This window comes from Salvelinus fontinalis, unplaced genomic scaffold, assembly GCF_029448725.1.
Source record: "Salvelinus fontinalis isolate EN_2023a unplaced genomic scaffold, ASM2944872v1 scaffold_0425, whole genome shotgun sequence".
NCBI classification, from domain to species: domain Eukaryota; kingdom Metazoa; phylum Chordata; class Actinopteri; order Salmoniformes; family Salmonidae; genus Salvelinus; species Salvelinus fontinalis.
The window spans coordinates 42869-60382 of record NW_026600634.1 but is presented as its reverse complement, the minus strand read 5'-3'; the positions used below and the strand labels follow the sequence as shown (position 1 = coordinate 60382).

At 43.0% G+C, this 17514-nt stretch overlaps 1 protein-coding gene across 1 annotated transcript in view; it reads left to right on the top strand.

The window, feature by feature from the left end:
• Positions 1-10092: 10092 nt before the first annotated feature.
• LOC129846005 (CCR4-NOT transcription complex subunit 4-like) overlaps positions 10093-17514 on the top strand; it is a 38723-nt gene continuing 31301 nt past the window's right edge. Inside the window, exon 1 of the mRNA XM_055913998.1 lies at positions 10093-10313. The gene's annotated coding sequence lies outside the window, so the exon portion shown is untranslated. The remainder of the gene's footprint in view (positions 10314-17514) is intronic.

Genomic DNA, 17514 nt, shown 5'->3' with positions numbered 1-17514 from the left:
TACAGACTATTGGAGCTGAGGACTCACAATACACACGTATAGCTTAGAGACGACCCACTCACAGGCTATTGGAGCTGAGGACTCACAATACACACGTATAGCTTAGAGACGACCCACTTACAGACTATTGGAGCTGAGGACTCACAATGTGAACCAGTCCAGGTAGAACCTAAAGAAGCTACGGCCAGGTAAAGGTGAATGTTTTGGTTTCCCCCGTTGGTTTTAGATCTCTACAATGTGAACCAGTCCAGGTAGAACCTAAAGAAGCTACGGCCAGGTAAAGGTGAATATTTTGGTTTCCCCCGTTGGTTTTAGATCTCTACAATGTGAACCAGTCCAGGTAGAACCTAAAGAAGCTACGGCCAGGTAAAGGTGAATGTTTTGGTTTCCCCCATTGGGGCTGAGGACTCACAATGTGAACCAGTCCAGGTAGAACCTAAAGAAGCTACGGCCAGGTAAAGGTGAATGTTTTGGTTTCCCCCATTGGGGCGGAGGACTCACAATGTGAACCAGTTCAGGTAGAACCTAAAGAAGGTACGGCCAGGTAAAGGTGAATGTTTTTGTTTCCCCCATTGGGGCTGAGGACTCACAATGTGAACCAGTCTAGGTAGAACCTAAAGAAGCTACGGCCAGGTAAAGGTGAATGTTTTGGTTTCCCCCATTGGGGCGGAGGACTCACAATGTGAACCAGTCCAGGTAGAACCTAAAGAAGCTACGGCCAGGTAAAGGTGAATGTTTTGGTTTCCCCCGTTGGTTTTAGATCTCTACAATGTGAACCAGTCCAGCTAGAACCTAAAGAAGCTACGGCCAGGTAAAGGTGAATGTTTTGGTTTCCCCCATTGGGGCTGAGGACTCACAATGTGAACCAGTCCAGGTAGAACCTAAAGAAGCTACGGCCAGGTAAAGGTGAATGTTTTGGTTTCCCACATTGGTTTTGATCTCTACAGTGTGATTGTTGTTTACTTTTCATTCCACTTATGAATTGATGTCAACCACAGTTTGATAAATACATATACATTGATAACTGGATATATTTAAATCCTTTCATTTGCTGTACGTACCTGTCTTACTCAACCTTATATTTTACTGTATCTACCTGTCTTACTCAACCTTATATTTTACTGTACCTACCTGTCTTATTAAACCTTATATTTTACTGTCCCTACCTGTCTTATTCAACCTTATATTTTACTGTACGTACCTGTCTTATTAAACCTTATATTTTACTGTACGTACCTGTCTTAAAGTGACTATTCATAGATGATAAACAGAGAGTAGCAGTAGCGTAAAAGAGGGGTTGGCGGGTGATGGGTTACGGGACACAATGCAGATAGTCCAGGTAGTGGGGTAAATTTAGGTACATGGTGGTAGAGTTAAAGTGACTATTCATAGATGATAAACAAAGAGTAGCAGCAGCGTAAAAGAGTGGTGGTGGTGTGGGGGGGGGGGGGGGGGGGGGGGGGTTCTCACACACAATGCAAATAGTCCGGGTAGCCATTTGATTTGATTACCTGTTCAGGAGTAATACAGGATACAAATATTCCAAAACATGCATCCTGTTTGCACTAGAGTAAAACTGCAGAAAATGTGGCAAAGAAATGTACTTTATGTCCTGAATGCAGAGCATTATGTTGGGGGCAAATCCAACACAACCCATCTTTTCATATTCTGAAGCATGTTGGTGGCTGTGTCATGTTATGGGTATGCTTGTCATGTTGGTGGCTGCGTCATGTTATGGGTATGCTTGTCATGTTAGTGGCTGCGTCATGTTATGGGTATGCTTGTCATGTTGGTGGCTGTGTCATGTTATGGGTATGCTTGTCATGTTGGTGGCTGTGTCATGTTATGGGTATGCTTGTCATGTTGGTGGCTGCGTCATGTTATGGGTATGCTTGTCATGTTGGTGGCTGTGTCATGTTATGGGTATGCTTGTCATCTTGGTGGCTGTGTCATGTTATGGGTATGCTTGTCATGTTGGTGGCTGTGTCATGTTATGGGTATGCTTGTCATGGTGGTGGCTGTGTCATGTTATGGGTATGCTTGTCATGTTGGTGGCTGTGTCATGTTATGGGTATGCTTGTCATGGTGGTGGCTGTGTCATGTTATGGGTATGCTTGTCATGTTGGTGGCTGCGTCATGTTATGGGTATGCTTGTCATGTTGGTGGCTGTGTCATGTTATGGGTATGCTTGTCATGTTGGTGGCTGCGTCATGTTATGGGTATGCTTGTCATGTTGGTGGCTGTGTCATGTTATGGGTATGCTTGTCATGTTGGTGGCTGCGTCATGTTATGGGTATGCTTGTCATGTTGGTGGCTGTGTCATGTTATGGGTATGCTTGTCATGTTGGTGGCTGCGTCATGTTATGGGTATGCTTGTCATGGTGGTGGCTGTGTCATGTTATGGGTATGCTTGTCATGGTGGTGGCTGTGTCATGTTATGGGTATGCTTGTCATGTTAGTGGCTGTGTCATGTTATGGGTATGCTTGTCATGTTGGTGGCTGCGTCCTGTTATGGGTATGCTTGTCATGTTAGTGGCTGCGTCATGTTATGGGTATGCTTGTCATGTTAGTGGCTGTGTCATGTTATGGGTATGCTTGTCATGTTGGTGGCTGCGTCCTGTTATGGGTATGCTTGTCATGTTAGTGGCTGTGTCATGTTATGGGTATGCTTGTCATGTTGGTGGCTGCGTCCTGTTATGGGTATGCTTGTCATGTTGGTGGCTGCGTCATGTTATGGGTATGCTTGTCATGTTAGTGGCTGCGTCATGTTATGGGTATGCTTGTCATGTTAGTGGCTGCGTCATGTTATGGGTATGCTTGTCATGTTGGTGGCTGCGTCATGTTATGGGTATGCTTGTCATGTTGGTGGCTGCGTCATGATATGGATATGCTTGTCATGGGCAAGGACTACAGAGTTTTTTGGTGGGGATAAAAATAAACAGAATAGAGCTAAGCACAGGCAAAATCCTAGAGGAAAACCTGGTTCAGTCTGCTTTCCAACAGACATTGGCAGACAAATTAATCTTTCATCAGGACAATAACCATAAAACACAAGGACAAATCTACACTGGAGTTGTTTACCAAGAAGACATTGAATGTTCCTGAGTGGCCTAGTTACAGTTTGAATTGAAATCGTCTTGAAAATCTATGGCAAGACTTGAAAATGGCTGTCTAGCAGTGATCAACAACCAACTTGACAGAGTTAAAATAATTTTTTAAAGAATAATGTGCAAATATTGTACAATCCCGGTGTGAAAAGCTCTTAGAGACTTACCCAGAAAGACTCACAGCTCTTAGAGACCCAGAAAGACTCACAGCTCTTAGAGACCCAGAAAGACTCACAGCTCTTAGAGACCCAGAAAGACTCACAGCTCTTAGAGATTTACCCAGAAAGACTCACAGCTCTTAGAGACTTACCCAGAAAGACTCCCAGCTCTTAGAGACTTACCCAGAAAGACTCACAGCTCTTAGAGACTTACCCAGAAAGACTCACAGCTCTTAGAGACTTACCCAGAAAGACTCCCAGCTCTTAGAGACTTGCCCAGAAAGACTCACAGCTCTTAGAGACTTACCCAGAAAGACTCCCAGCTCTTAGAGACTTACCCAGAAAGACTCACAGCTCTTAGAGACCCAGAAAGACTCTCGGCTGTAATCGCTGCCAAAGGTGATTCTAACATGTATTGACTCAGGGGTTTGAATACTTCTGTATTTCATTTTCAATATATTTGCAAAAATGTATAAAAACATAAATAAAAACATATTTTCACTTTGTCATTATGGGGTGTGTGAATTCAGGCTGTATCACAACAATACGTCAAGGGATATTAATATAATCCTGAAGGCACTGTATTTTCCCACTGATCACAGACGTCAACTTCATATCCAGTTTTTATTTACATTTGGTTGAGTTGTCAACTAATGTGAATGCAACGTGAAATCAAACCAAAATGTCACCTTGTCATTCCATTTAGGTTAAAAGTTGAGTGAAAAAAATTATAATTCTCTTACCTTGATGACTTTTTGCAAAATCAATTAGTTTTCAACGTTCATGACGTTGAAAAAGCATTGATTCGATCAGTTTTTGCCCAGTGGGTTGTCCGTCTTTTTAATGCTTTAAAAAAAAAAATGAAGTGGTGCCCCACCTAATTGAAAAGTGCTGTGGCAAATGGCAGCTAGCCAAAGGTATCCTGGTAGCCCTGCTGTGCTGATCACTGTGGATGGAAATCACCTCAATGCTACAAGAAGCATTTATACAATCTACTCTCTAAAAAGTTATCTGAATTTTGACTTACTGTGTCTGGTCGTTTTTACTTCTGTAACTCAAAATGTTTACTTGTGTAACTCAAAATTCGGATTTATGAAACAAAAAATTTGACTAAGAGTATCTCAACATTTCTAGTTCGTATCTCGACAGAATAGACTGAGCTGCGTAGACGGATGTCACACTATCTGACGTCACGTAAGACAATGTATCTTTCCAAGATTGAAAAAAGTGTAACATGAAAAAGGAATTTGAACAAAATGGCAACCAAAGTAAAAATCTAAGACTCATTGTTGAAAAAGAGGAACTGAACAATGACCCCCCAGGCTCTTCCACATCAGGAAACACATAAATACTGGCATCAGAATCACTTTATATGACAGGTACATTTGCACATAGGCCTTACCTGTAATGTAACTTAATGAATAGGTGTTGGTAGCAATAGACAATGTACAAACAGAATACAGACACAAAGTCAACTCATAAAACTCTGGAGTAAAGCTTTTCAACAGTGAGGATATTTACAGACGGGAAATACCTGCAGAATGAAACTCAACTGGTAGAACCGGTCAACTGTTGAACAGCACACTTTCAACCTGACAAAGTACTATGTGAAACCGTCTACTTACCTCGTTGCAGAAGAAGCTGTGGCCAGGCAAAGGTATATGTTCAGAAAATCTCACATTGATTTTCGACACTTTATTTAGAGTTTTAATATGACATTTATTTGGTGTTTTTTCACATTTTCATGACGTTTTCAATCAATTCAAAAAGGCACTCACACATCTGGCCTATCTTTGTTGCAGGTGCAAGAAAAAAGGAGAAACCAGCAGACTGCTCTTGGTAGTATCACTGCTCTTTAATAAGCTTGACGTGTCGGCCTCAAGCTTTTGTACTCTGACGAAGTCCTCGAGGCCGATACGTAAAGCTTATTATTAAAGAGCAGTGATACTATCAAGAGCAGTGTGCAGTTCCTTGTGTTTTCCTCAGATAGCTGTATCTAGTCATGTGTTAAAGCTACATTCAAATCTTTTAATTTGACAAGTTTATTAAATGTAACTCTTTTTTTTTCTTCTTCCCAGTATGTCTTTATTCTTTTGGCCCGTTGCCATGCCATCCCTCCTGACTGCGTGCTTCCAGAGGGAGGAGAGAGAGGATTGGACCTGTGTGTGTCACTTCAAGAGAATAAAGAATTTTATCCTATCAGAATCTCAGCAGGGTGTCACCAAATCCGCCCGACGACACCCCAATACCTAGACAGTTTCCCACAGCACCATTGATAGACTAGATGAATAGGACCTCACTGGATTAAAACCACCTTTGTCTCCTGGAGGCAACTCACTGTGGATCTGAGGTTCATGTCTCCTGGAGGCAACTCACTGTGGGTCTGAGGTTCATATCTCCTGGAGGCAACTCACTGTGGGTCTGAGGTTCATATCTCCTGGAGGCAACTCACTGTGGGTCTGAGGTTCATACCTCCTGGAGGCAACTCACTGTGGGTCTGAGGTTCATACCTCCTGGAGGCAACTCACTGTGGGTCTGATGTTCATATCTCCTGGAGGCAACTCACTGTGGGTCTGAGGTTCATATCTCCTGGAGGCAACTCACTGTGGGTCTGAGGTTCATATCTCCTGGAGGCAACTCACTGTGGGTCTGAGGTTCATACCTCCTGGAGGCAACTCACTGTGGGTCTGAGGTTCATACCTCCTGGAGGCAACTCACTGTGGGTCTGATGTTCATATCTCCTGGAGGCAACTCACTGTGGGTCTGAGGTTCATACATCCAGGAGGCAACTCACTGTGGGTCTGAGGTTCATATCTCCTGATGCATTTGTTCACACCACGAAGCTAAAGGTTCTGAATGTAACTCACAACTGCTTGTCAACCATCCTGGATCTCTCGTTGCCTCAACTCCAGATCCTGGACCTTGTCAACCATCCTGGACCTCTCGTTGCCTCAACTCCAGATCCTGGACCTTATCAACCATCCTGGATCTCTCGTTACCTCAACTCCAGATCCTGGACCTTGTCAACCATCCTGATTCTCTCGTTACCTCAACTCCAGATCCTGGACCTTGTCAACCATCCTGGATCTCTCGTTACCTCAACTCCAGATCCTAGACCTTATCAACCATCCTGGATCTCTCGTTACCTCAACTCCAGATCCTGGACCTTGTCAACCATCCTGGATCTCTCGTTACCTCAACCTCAACTCCAGATCCTGGACCTTGTCAACCATCCTGGATCTCTCGTTGCCTCAACTCCAGATCCTGGACCTTATCAACCATCCTGGATCTCTCGTTACCTCAACTCCAGATCCTGGACCTTATCAACCATCCTGGATCTCTCGTTACCTCAACTCCAGATCCTGGACCTTACCAAGCCACCTGTATGACAGCTATCGACTGCCAAGTACCTTTGAAAACCTTAACCCATCTTGAATTCCTTGTGCTTGGGAGCACAACTTCTTATTTCAGTGAACAACATTGACTTTGACCCGTTGTGAAACGTATATCTTTAAAACACCTTGGTTTTAGTGACAGGAAGTGAGCGACGGAGATATGAATCTGGTTCTCTCACCAAGCTCAAGTCTCTTAAAGGAAATGACCCCTTTAACATACCATTTTCAAGGACTTCCTCTTGGACTTGAATGAAACACAGACAACAATACTAAAGTGGGTTGGTTAGGTTATTCCACAATAACTGCAATGTGATCCTTTTGAGACATTTGAAAGCGATGCGTCTGGTTATAAATCGCTGCCTTTGTAAACACAGCATGGTGCTAAAGGACCTGGCTGCAGATATAGCTGATCCGTTACCTCTGATGACAGACCAGGGTTGAGCACCTTTTTCTCCTGTAGGATATCATAGAATATGTCATTGTAAATACCATGTGTATGTGTCAGCGTTTCAATAACAATGTGACAAAAAAAATTATAAAATGTTTTTAAATAATTCTAAGGCCTATTTGTGATTTTTATCAAATGTTTCTCATACCTAAACTTTATGCCTAAATGCCCAAACATGATGTCTAAATGCCCAAACATTATGCTTAAATGCATTACTTATCAGGAAATGTAATGCTGTCCATCAGTTGTGTGCGTCCTTTATTTCGGTGTTTTATTAAAGGAATTATTTTGTATTTTAATGCTTTTAACTACAACAACATCATATTTTGTGCTCTATTTGCCTTCAATATTATTGAATGGAACGTTTGGAGAAAGCAATGTTGGTGACTACAATACCCATGAGCCCATTATAATGACTATTTCTGCAGCCAGAGGGTATTTGTGGGGTTCCTTCTAGGTACCAGCTCAGGTTGGAGTACAGGGGAATGAGGAAGTGGATGTTCTTGCCAAGCAGGCTCTCCAACATTCTACTATTGATATGGAAATGTCCATCAGTAAAGCAGAAGCCAAGGGGTTTAATTATAACATTGTTTTAAAACAAAATGGCAAGAGTTGTGGAACAGGGAGAGAAAAAGAAATGGAAAGACACCTGTATAAGATCCAGGAAAAGGTGGCGACAGAAATATTCTCAGGTTCGAGAGAGAACGGAGGAAACAAAGGGTTTGGGCACATCAGGCTTAACAGTTGATTGGTGGGAAAACATCCGACTGGGAGGTGTCATCACTGACAAGAGAAGATGGAGACAAAGGAACACATTCTATTTTAGTCCCAGCAATATGGGAGGGGAAAGGGGAGAGATAGTTATTATATTTTAAGGAGTAATGATGTTGAAGAGCTTTAAGTGAACTGATGGGGAAATCATCAGGAGATTTGTAGTGTATGTCGTGTCAAGCTGGTTGAAGAACAAACTGGCAGCGGGTTAAATCTGTCAAAGTTTTGAGAAGTGTAATTGTGTTTATTGTTTTTCTGCATCCCTTGCCCAGAGGCAGCAGACGCTCTCCGTCACGCGTCTCAGGGCTCAACCTGTGTCGTGCTTTGCAATCCGGAGCAGGGCGCGGCTCAAAGGAGTGATCAGTGGGGTGGATCAAATGGAAAAATAATATTGCTGGTATTTGTGACGCCCGCCGTTTGATGAGATGTAGCCCCAGTGGCAATACCCTGTCTGTTTGTTAGCTTTGACACAGAGTTCACCACCTGATAAGGTTAGGTTAGGTTATATTTGATATTCTGTGAGGGCCCATGTTCCGAACCCGCTACGGTGCTTTAGGTGCCAAGGATTCAGACATGTTGCAGCACTGTGTAAAAGGGAGATGTTTCGGAGTGCATGGTCAGAGGGAGTGTAAAGTTGGGATAGAGTTGAGATAGAAAAAAGCACTGTGTGTTAACTGCAGCTGGGGATGCGAAGTGCCCTGTGAGAGACAGACAGGTTGAGATTGCTAGTTTCGAGTGGGGTAGAAAGTTTCCTGTGCTGAGGCAGTGAAGAGACTAGAGAATAGCCCAAGGGGGAGTGATTCCACTGGGAGCCCGTCAGTGAGTAGAACTAAAGAGAGAGAGCCAGAGAGGATGAGTTTTAGTAAGGTATGATTTCTTGAGTTTTTATTTCTGTGGTCATTAATTGTACCGCACAGATGGAATGGAAATCCCAGAAGGTTGATCTAGTGGTATCAGCCACAGATAAGTTATTGGGCGTCAGAGGTTTTAGTGTAGAATAAGTACATGGGGTTATGAGAGAAGGGGTTCCAGCCCCCCAGGCCGAAACCCTGTTGTAGGATCTGGTAGGGCCAAAGTAGTTGGAAGCGGTGGTGGGTTTAGTGGAGTGTATGTAGGGTTGACAGGAGGTTGGTGGCACCTTAATTGGGGAGGACGGGCTCATGGTAATGGCTGATGTGGAATGGTATCAAATACATAAAACACATGGTTTCCATGTATTTGATGCCATTGTGTCTGCCCCGTTCCAGCCATTAATATTAGCCGCCCTCCCCTCAGAAGCCTCCTGTGGTAGGGTTAGATTGTAGTGCAATAAAAAAAAAATACCATTCCCCTTTTCCCTTTTTTTGTGAAGGGGATACTACTGCACTGCTGGAGCTAGGAACACAAGCATTTAGTTAGATACTACTGCACTGCTGGAGCTAGGAACACAAGCATTTAGTTAGATACTACTGCACTGCTGGAGCTAGGAACACAAGCATTTAGTTAGATACTACTGCACTGCTGGAGCTAGGAACACAAACATTTAGTTAGATACTACTGCACTGCTGGAGCTAGGAACACAAACATTTAGTTAGATACTACTGCACTGTTGGAGCTAGGAACACAAGCATTTAGTTAGATATTACTGCACTGTTGGAGCTAGGAACACAAGCATTTAGTTAGATACTACTGCACTGCTGGAGCTAGAAACACAAGCATTTAGTTAGATACTACTGCACTGTTGGAGCTAGAAACACAAGCATTTAGTTAGATACTACTGCACTGCTGGAGCTAGGAACACAAACATTTAGTTAGATACTACTGCACTGCTGGAGCTAGGAACACAAACATTTAGTTAGATACTACTGCACTGCTGGAGCTAGGAACACAAGCATTTAGTTAGATACTACTGCACTGTTGGAGCTAGGAACACAAGCATTTAGTTAGATATTACTGCACTGTTGGAGCTAGGAACACAAGCATTTAGTTAGATACTACTGCACTGCTGGAGCTAGGAACACAAACATTTAGTTAGATACTACTGCACTGCTGGAGCTAGGAACACAAGCATTTAGTTAGATACTACTGCACTGCTGGAGCTAGGAACACAAGCATTTTGCTACACATGCAATAACATCTGCTAAATATGTTTATGTGACGGATACAATTTGATTTGATTTTAACAAAATCTGCAATTCACACTCCGACCTGTAAAATGCAGTAATACGCAAAAAAAAGCCTCTAGTCTGCCAGACCACACGAAGAAGAAGAGAAGGTACCGCTATCGTTACACAGAGCCTGAAAAAGAAAAAGCAAGGCGTTTTCTCAAGAAATACAACTAGAATTGAATTTAAACGCTGACTGAAATACAGTTGCGAGCTTAGAAATATTATCAACCCCGGCCCCAGTTTGGTCTGGATATCCCCTGGAGAGAAATCCCAGCAAAATAGACAGGGTGAGTAACTCAAACTATCGCCTGAAACTATCGCCAGATAGGTTGCAAGGATTACAAAAGTAAATGGGGATGGAGTACAAATCCACCATTCACAAATATCCTACCCCTGTCTTCGAAGTTCATGTTATAAGAGCAGTGGAAAAGTCAAAAGGTTCGCCCAAAATGCTTGCCGGTCTTGGAGGCAATCTAAGTAGGAGAGTCGCAGGCTTTGCCGGGAAGGGATAGGCCGCACTGTCAGTTTTGAACGGTTTTTCTTTTTTTGTTGCTAATACTGAACCTAACTAGCTAACAGATAGCAAACCTGACACTTCTTTCACGTTTGAAAACGTGTTTTATACGTCTAAAAGTAGTGTAGTGTTCTTGTTTAAAATATGAAAATAGTATTTTAGAATGGCATAAGTATTCAGTTTTGTTTATTATTGTTGGATTGTCTGGTTAGCTAGCTAGCCTACAGAGAGTTGCTAGCTCCATCCGCTAGCGCTAGCTAGCTACATTCGCGTCACTTGACCGGCTTTTAAAAAAAGTGTAAAACATCCGTCAAATACAGTGCCCTTAAAGTTTTCACACCACTGTAGTTTTATCACATTTTGTTGTTACAGCCTGAATTTAAAATTGATAACATTTTAGATTAGTTTGTCACTGGCCTACACCCAATACCCCGTATAGTAATGTCAAAGTCTTTACAAATGTATTCAAATGGTATTGAGTTAAGGAGTACAAATGTACTTAACAAGTCACAAGTTGCATCGACTCACTGTGTTCAATAGTGTTTAACATGATTTTTGAACGCCTACATCATCTCTGTACCCAACACATACAATTATCTTTAAGGTTCTGCAGTATAGCAGGGAATTTCAAACACAGATTCAACCACAAAGACCAGCAAGCTAGGTAGATGGGGGGGCGAAATAGACATTGAATATCCCTTTGAGCATGGTGAAGTTATTAATTACACTTTGGATGGTGTGTCAATACAAAGATACAGACGTCCTTTCTAACTAAGTTGCCGGAGAGGAAAGAAACCGCCAATAGGCCAATAGTGACTTTAAAACAGTTACAGATATTTTTGGGTGTAGTTTCCCTTTAACGTGCACAAAGCGAGGCTGTTGTTTAGCAGTGTTTTTGTAGTGCACATGATGGTAGAGTTTGTAAAGAATCAAGATATCATTCTGCCAGGTAAGCATAGGCTACTTTGTAGTTAACATTTAATTGACAGAGTTTTTGGGAAAGCCTTGCCATCTACCAGAAGACTGTTTTTATTAGCATTTTTGCAAACGTCTACACAAAGTGGTAGACAGGCACATACACACAGGAGATCTCATTGGCTGTTAAGAAAGTTGCAGGAAATACAAATCACTGAAGCATTCTGTTCATGTCTTATGATAAACTTTACTGAATATTGTTCAATTCCGTTTTAATGTTTGGATTCTGTCCATGTTCTCTGCATGGCGGTTTTTACAAGGCCCTAATCCTCCATGTTTTGGAAAATTGCAATTGGCCCAGAACAGGGCAGCACGGCTGGCATGTAGACAGAGAGCAAACATGAATAATATGCATGTCAATCTCTCCAGGCTCAAAGTAGTGGAGAGATTGACTTCATCACTACTTGTATTTGTAAGAGGTATTGACATGTTGAAAGCACCGAGCTGTCTGTTTTTAAACGACTAGCACACAGCTCGGACATGCATACCCCCACAATCACCCATAAATTTGAAAAAAGCAAGATATGATTTTTAGGCCATATTGCCCAGCCCTAGTTGGGAGGCCTCAAGAGACATGGGGTGGCAGTACAGAGTGCTCGGGTTGGGGTGTAGGGTTTGAGCATAGCCTGGAGGTAGGGAGGGGCAGTTCCCCTTGCTCCTCCGTAGGCGAGCACCATGGTCTTGAAGATGATGCGAATTTCGACTGGAAGCCAGTGGAGAGTGCGGTGGAGCGAGGTGACATGGGAGAATTTAGGAACGTTGAACGACCAGACGGGCTGTGTCATTCATTGTGGGGCGGCAGGTAGCCTAGCGGTTAGAGCATTGGGCCAGTAACCTGAAAGGTTGCTGGATCGAATCCCTGAGCTGACAAGGTAAAAATCTGTCGTTCTGCCCCTGAACAAGCTAGTTAACCCACTGTTCCTAGGCTGTCATTGAAAATAAGAATATGTTCTTAACTGACTTGCCTAGTTCAATAAAGGTGAAATAAAACATTCTGGATAAGTTGCAGGGATTTGATGGCTCATCGGGGAGCCCAGGCAACAGAGTTGCAGCAGTCTAGACTGGAGATGACATGTGCCTGGGTTAGGACCTGCGCCACTTCCTGTGTGAGGAAAAGTCTGATGTTATAGAGCAGTGGTATGTCACTCTGCTGATGTTATAGAGCAGTGGTATGTCACTCTACTGATGTTATAGAGCAGTGGTATGTCACACTACTGATGTTATAGAGCAGTGGTATGTCACACTACTGATGTTATAGAGCAGTGGTATGTCTCACTCTACTGATGTTATAGAGCAGTGGTATGTCTCACTCTACTGATGTTATAGAGCAGTGGTATGTCACACTACTGATGTTATAGAGCAGTGGTATGTCTCACTCTACTGATGTTATAGAGCAGTGGTATGTCACTCTGCTGATGTTATAGAGCAGTGGTATGTCACACTACTGATGTTATAGAGCAGTGGTATGTCACTCTACTGATGTTATAGAGCAGTGGTATGTCACTCTACTGATGTTATAGAGCAGTGGTATGTCACTCTACTGATGTTATAGAGCAGTGGTATGTCACTCTACTGATGTTATAGAGCAGTGGTATGTCACACTACTGATGTTATAGAGCAGTGGTATGTCACACTACTGATGTTATAGAGCAGTGGTATGTCACACTACTGATGTTATAGAGCAGTGGTATGTCACTCTACTGATGTTATAGAGCAGTGGTATGTCACACTACTGATGTTATAGAGCAGTGGTATGTCACACTACTGATGTTATAGAGCAGTGGTATGTCACACTACTGATGTTATAGAGCAGTGGTATGTCACTCTACTGATGTTATAGAGCAGTGGTATGTCACACTACTGATGTTATAGAGCAGTGGTATGTCACACTCTACTGATGTTATAGAGCAGTGGTATGTCACTCTACTGATGTTATAGAGCAGTGGTATGTCACTCTACTGATGTTATAGAGCAGTGGTATGTCACTCTACTGATGTTATAGAGCAGTGGTATGTCACACTCTACTGATGTTATAGAGCAGTGGTATGTCACACTCTACTGATGTTATAGAGCAGTGGTATGTCACTCTACTGATGTTATAGAGCAGTGGTATGTCACTCTACTGATGTTATAGAGCAGTGGTATGTCACACTCTACTGATGTTATAGAGCAGTGGTATGTCACACTACTGATGTTATAGAGCAGTGGTATGTCACACTCTACTGATGTTATAGAGCAGTGGTATGTCACACTCTACTGATGTTATAGAGCAGTGGTATGTCACACTCTACTGATGTTATAGAGCAGTGGTATGTCACACTCTACTGATGTTATAGAGCAGTGGTATGTCACTCTACTGATGTTATAGAGCAGTGGTATGTCACTCTACTGATGTTATAGAGCAGTGGTATGTCACTCTACTGATGTTATAGAGCAGTGGTATGTCACACTCTACTGATGTTATAGAGCAGTGGTATGTCACTCTACTGATGTTATAGAGCAGTGGTATGTCACACTCTACTGATGTTATAGAGCAGTGGTATGTCACTCTACTGATGTTATAGAGCAGTGGTATGTCACTCTACTGATGTTATAGAGCAGTGGTATGTCACACTCTACTGATGTTATAGAGCAGTGGTATGTCACACTCTACTGATGTTATAGAGCAGTGGTATGTCACACTCTACTGATGTTATAGAGCAGTGGTATGTCACACTCTACTGATGTTATAGAGCAGTGGTATGTCACACTACTGATGTTATAGAGCAGTGGTATGTCACACTCTACTGATGTTATAGAGCAGTGGTATGTCACTCTACTGATGTTATAGAGCAGTGGTATGTCACACTACTGATGTTATAGAGCAGTGGTATGTCACACTACTGATGTTATAGAGCAGTGGTATGTCACTCTACTGATGTTATAGAGCAGTGGTATGTCACACTACTGATGTTATAGAGCAGTGGTATGTCACACTACTGATGTTATAGAGCAGTGGTATGTCACTCTACTGATGTTATAGAGCAGTGGTATGTCACTCTCTACTGATGTTATAGAGCAGTGGTATGTCACACTCTACTGATGTTATAGAGCAGTGGTATGTCTCTCTACTGATGTTATAGAGCAGTGGTATGTCACACTACTGATGTTATAGAGCAGTGGTATGTCACACTACTGATGTTATAGAGCAGTGGTATGTCACACTCTACTGATGTTATAGAGCAGTGGTATGTCACACTCTACTGATGTTATAGAGCAGTGGTATGTCACTCTACTGATGTTATAGAGCAGTGGTATGTCACACTCTACTGATGTTATAGAGCAGTAGTATGTCACTCTACTGATGTTATAGAGCAGTGGTATGTCACTCTACTGATGTTATAGAGCAGTGGTATGTCACTCTACTGATGTTATAGAGCAGTGGTATGTCACTCTACTGATGTTATAGAGCAGTGGTATGTCACTCTACTGATGTTATAGAGCAGTGGTATGTCACTCTACTGATGTTATAGAGCAGTGGTATGTCACTCTACTGATGTTATAGAGCAGTGGTATGTCACTCTACTGATGTTATAGAGCAGTGGTATGTCTCACTCTACTGATGTTATAGAGCAGTGGTATGTCACTCTACTGATGTTATAGAGCAGTGGTATGTCACACTACTGATGTTATAGAGCAGTGGTATGTCACTCTACTGATGTTATAGAGCAGTGGTATGTCTCACTCTACTGATGTTATAGAGCAGTGGTATGTCACACTCTACTGATGTTATAGAGCAGTGGTATGTCTCACTCTACTGATGTTATAGAGCAGTGGTATGTCTCACTCTACTGATGTTATAGAGCAGTGGTATGTCACTCTACTGATGTTATAGAGCAGTGGTATGTCACTCTACTGATGTTATAGAGCAGTGGTATGTCACACTCTACTGATGTTATAGAGCAGTGGTATGTCACTCTACTGATGTTATAGAGCAGTGGTATGTCACACTCTGCTGATGGTATAGAGCAGTGGTATGTCACTCTACTGATGTTATAGAGCAGTGGTATGTCACTCTACTGATGTTATAGAGCAGTGGTATGTCACTCTACTGATGTTATAGAGCAGTGGTATGTCACTCTACTGATGTTATAGAGCAGTGGTATGTCTCACTCTACTGATGTTATAGAGCAGTGGTATGTCACACTACTGATGTTATAGAGCAGTGGTATGTCACTCTACTGATGTTATAGAGCAGTGGTATGTCTCACTCTACTGATGTTATAGAGCAGTGGTATGTCACACTCTACTGATGTTATAGAGCAGTGGTATGTCTCACTCTACTGATGTTATAGAGCAGTGGTATGTCACTCTACTGATGTTATAGAGCAGTGGTATGTCACTCTACTGATGTTATAGAGCAGTGGTATGTCACACTCTACTGATGTTATAGAGCAGTGGTATGTCACTCTACTGATGTTATAGAGCAGTGGTATGTCACACTCTGCTGATGGTATAGAGCAGTGGTATGTCACTCTACTGATGTTATAGAGCAGTGGTATGTCACTCTCTACTGATGTTATAGAGCAGTGGTATGTCACTCTACTGATGTTATAGAGCAGTGGTATGTCACTCTGCTGATGGTAAAGGTGGGGTGGTATGTCACACTCTGCTGATGGTAAAGGTGGGGTGGTATGTCACACTCTGCTGATGGTAAAGGTGGGGTGGTATGTCACTCTACTGATGTTAAAGGTGGGGTGGTATGTCACTCTGATGTTAAAGGTGGGGTGGCGACCCCTATTGTTGTCGCAGGGGAACTGCAGTGGGGTCCCCAAAAAAGGAGAAAAATATTTTTGCGGCATAAAAGTACTTTTGTATGAAACAACATAGAAAAAAAAGAAGAAATGTTGAGTAAATGTAGTGGAGTGTCTACGCATAGCAATGATCGGAGAGACCACGTGAGGAGCAGAGTGACTTGGTCTTTAGAGAGAAGAGGAGAGGGCCTAGAACCGAGCCCTGAGGGACACCAGTTGTGAGAGTATATGGTGCAGACACAGCTCCTGTCTATGCCGCCTGGTAGGAACGACCACAGTGGTGGTTCTCTCCGTAGCCAGACAGACAGATCCTACCATGACTGCATTCTGGGAAACCACAGCCCGAAGTCTCAACGCTGAACAGTAACTTAACTGAGAGGCTAAAATGCGTCCGTGGCTGTTTCTAATTTCATACTAGACACATGTAGGAGCGTGAGTCAGACGAGCTCCACTCTGCAGGCCATTCACCCATCCAATCAGGGTAGGGCCCACTCGGATACCCCACCTCTGGCCTGTGTCCAGTGGGGCTGTCCCCCAAACGGCAACCTATTCCCTATATAGTGCACAACTTTAGACCAGAGCCCTATGGACCCTGGTGAAAAAGTAGTGCACTATAAAGGGAATAGGGCTCTATTTGGGCCGCATCACAGGGTCGGCCCCAGGAAGGGCTGTTTGCCTTACATGTAGAGCAGGCAGGAGAAGAAGGGGAGGGGTCAAAGAGCACCATGCTTCCCTTCACCTTTAAAGAGAGGACTGGGGAGCTGGCTCCTCCTCTCTCCATGCTAGGGACTGGACAGGGTATTTTTAGACTCCCCCTTCCTCTACCCCTAGTGTGTGTGTGTGTGTATCGCTCTCTCTCTCTCTCTGGCCTCTCCCCTGCCCCTAGTGAGACAGAACTACAGCCACCTACACTGGCTGAACCCGTGGGTCACATTCATTAGTGCACACCGTAGAAAAACGTTTTGCAATGGAAAAAGTAAAACAAGCATTTCTTATAAGTTTCAGGTAGTCCCTCCCGGGTCCGTTTTCTTTAGTTTGGTGCCTAATGAACACGACTCAAGCCCACCTCCAATAGACAAGGAACAGAAGGACACGAAGACGGCCAGGCTATTCTATTGACAGTATATAGTGAAGGATCAACAGAAAGACATGAACCTGACCAGACTATTCTATTGACAGTATATAGTGAAGGATCAACAGAAAGAC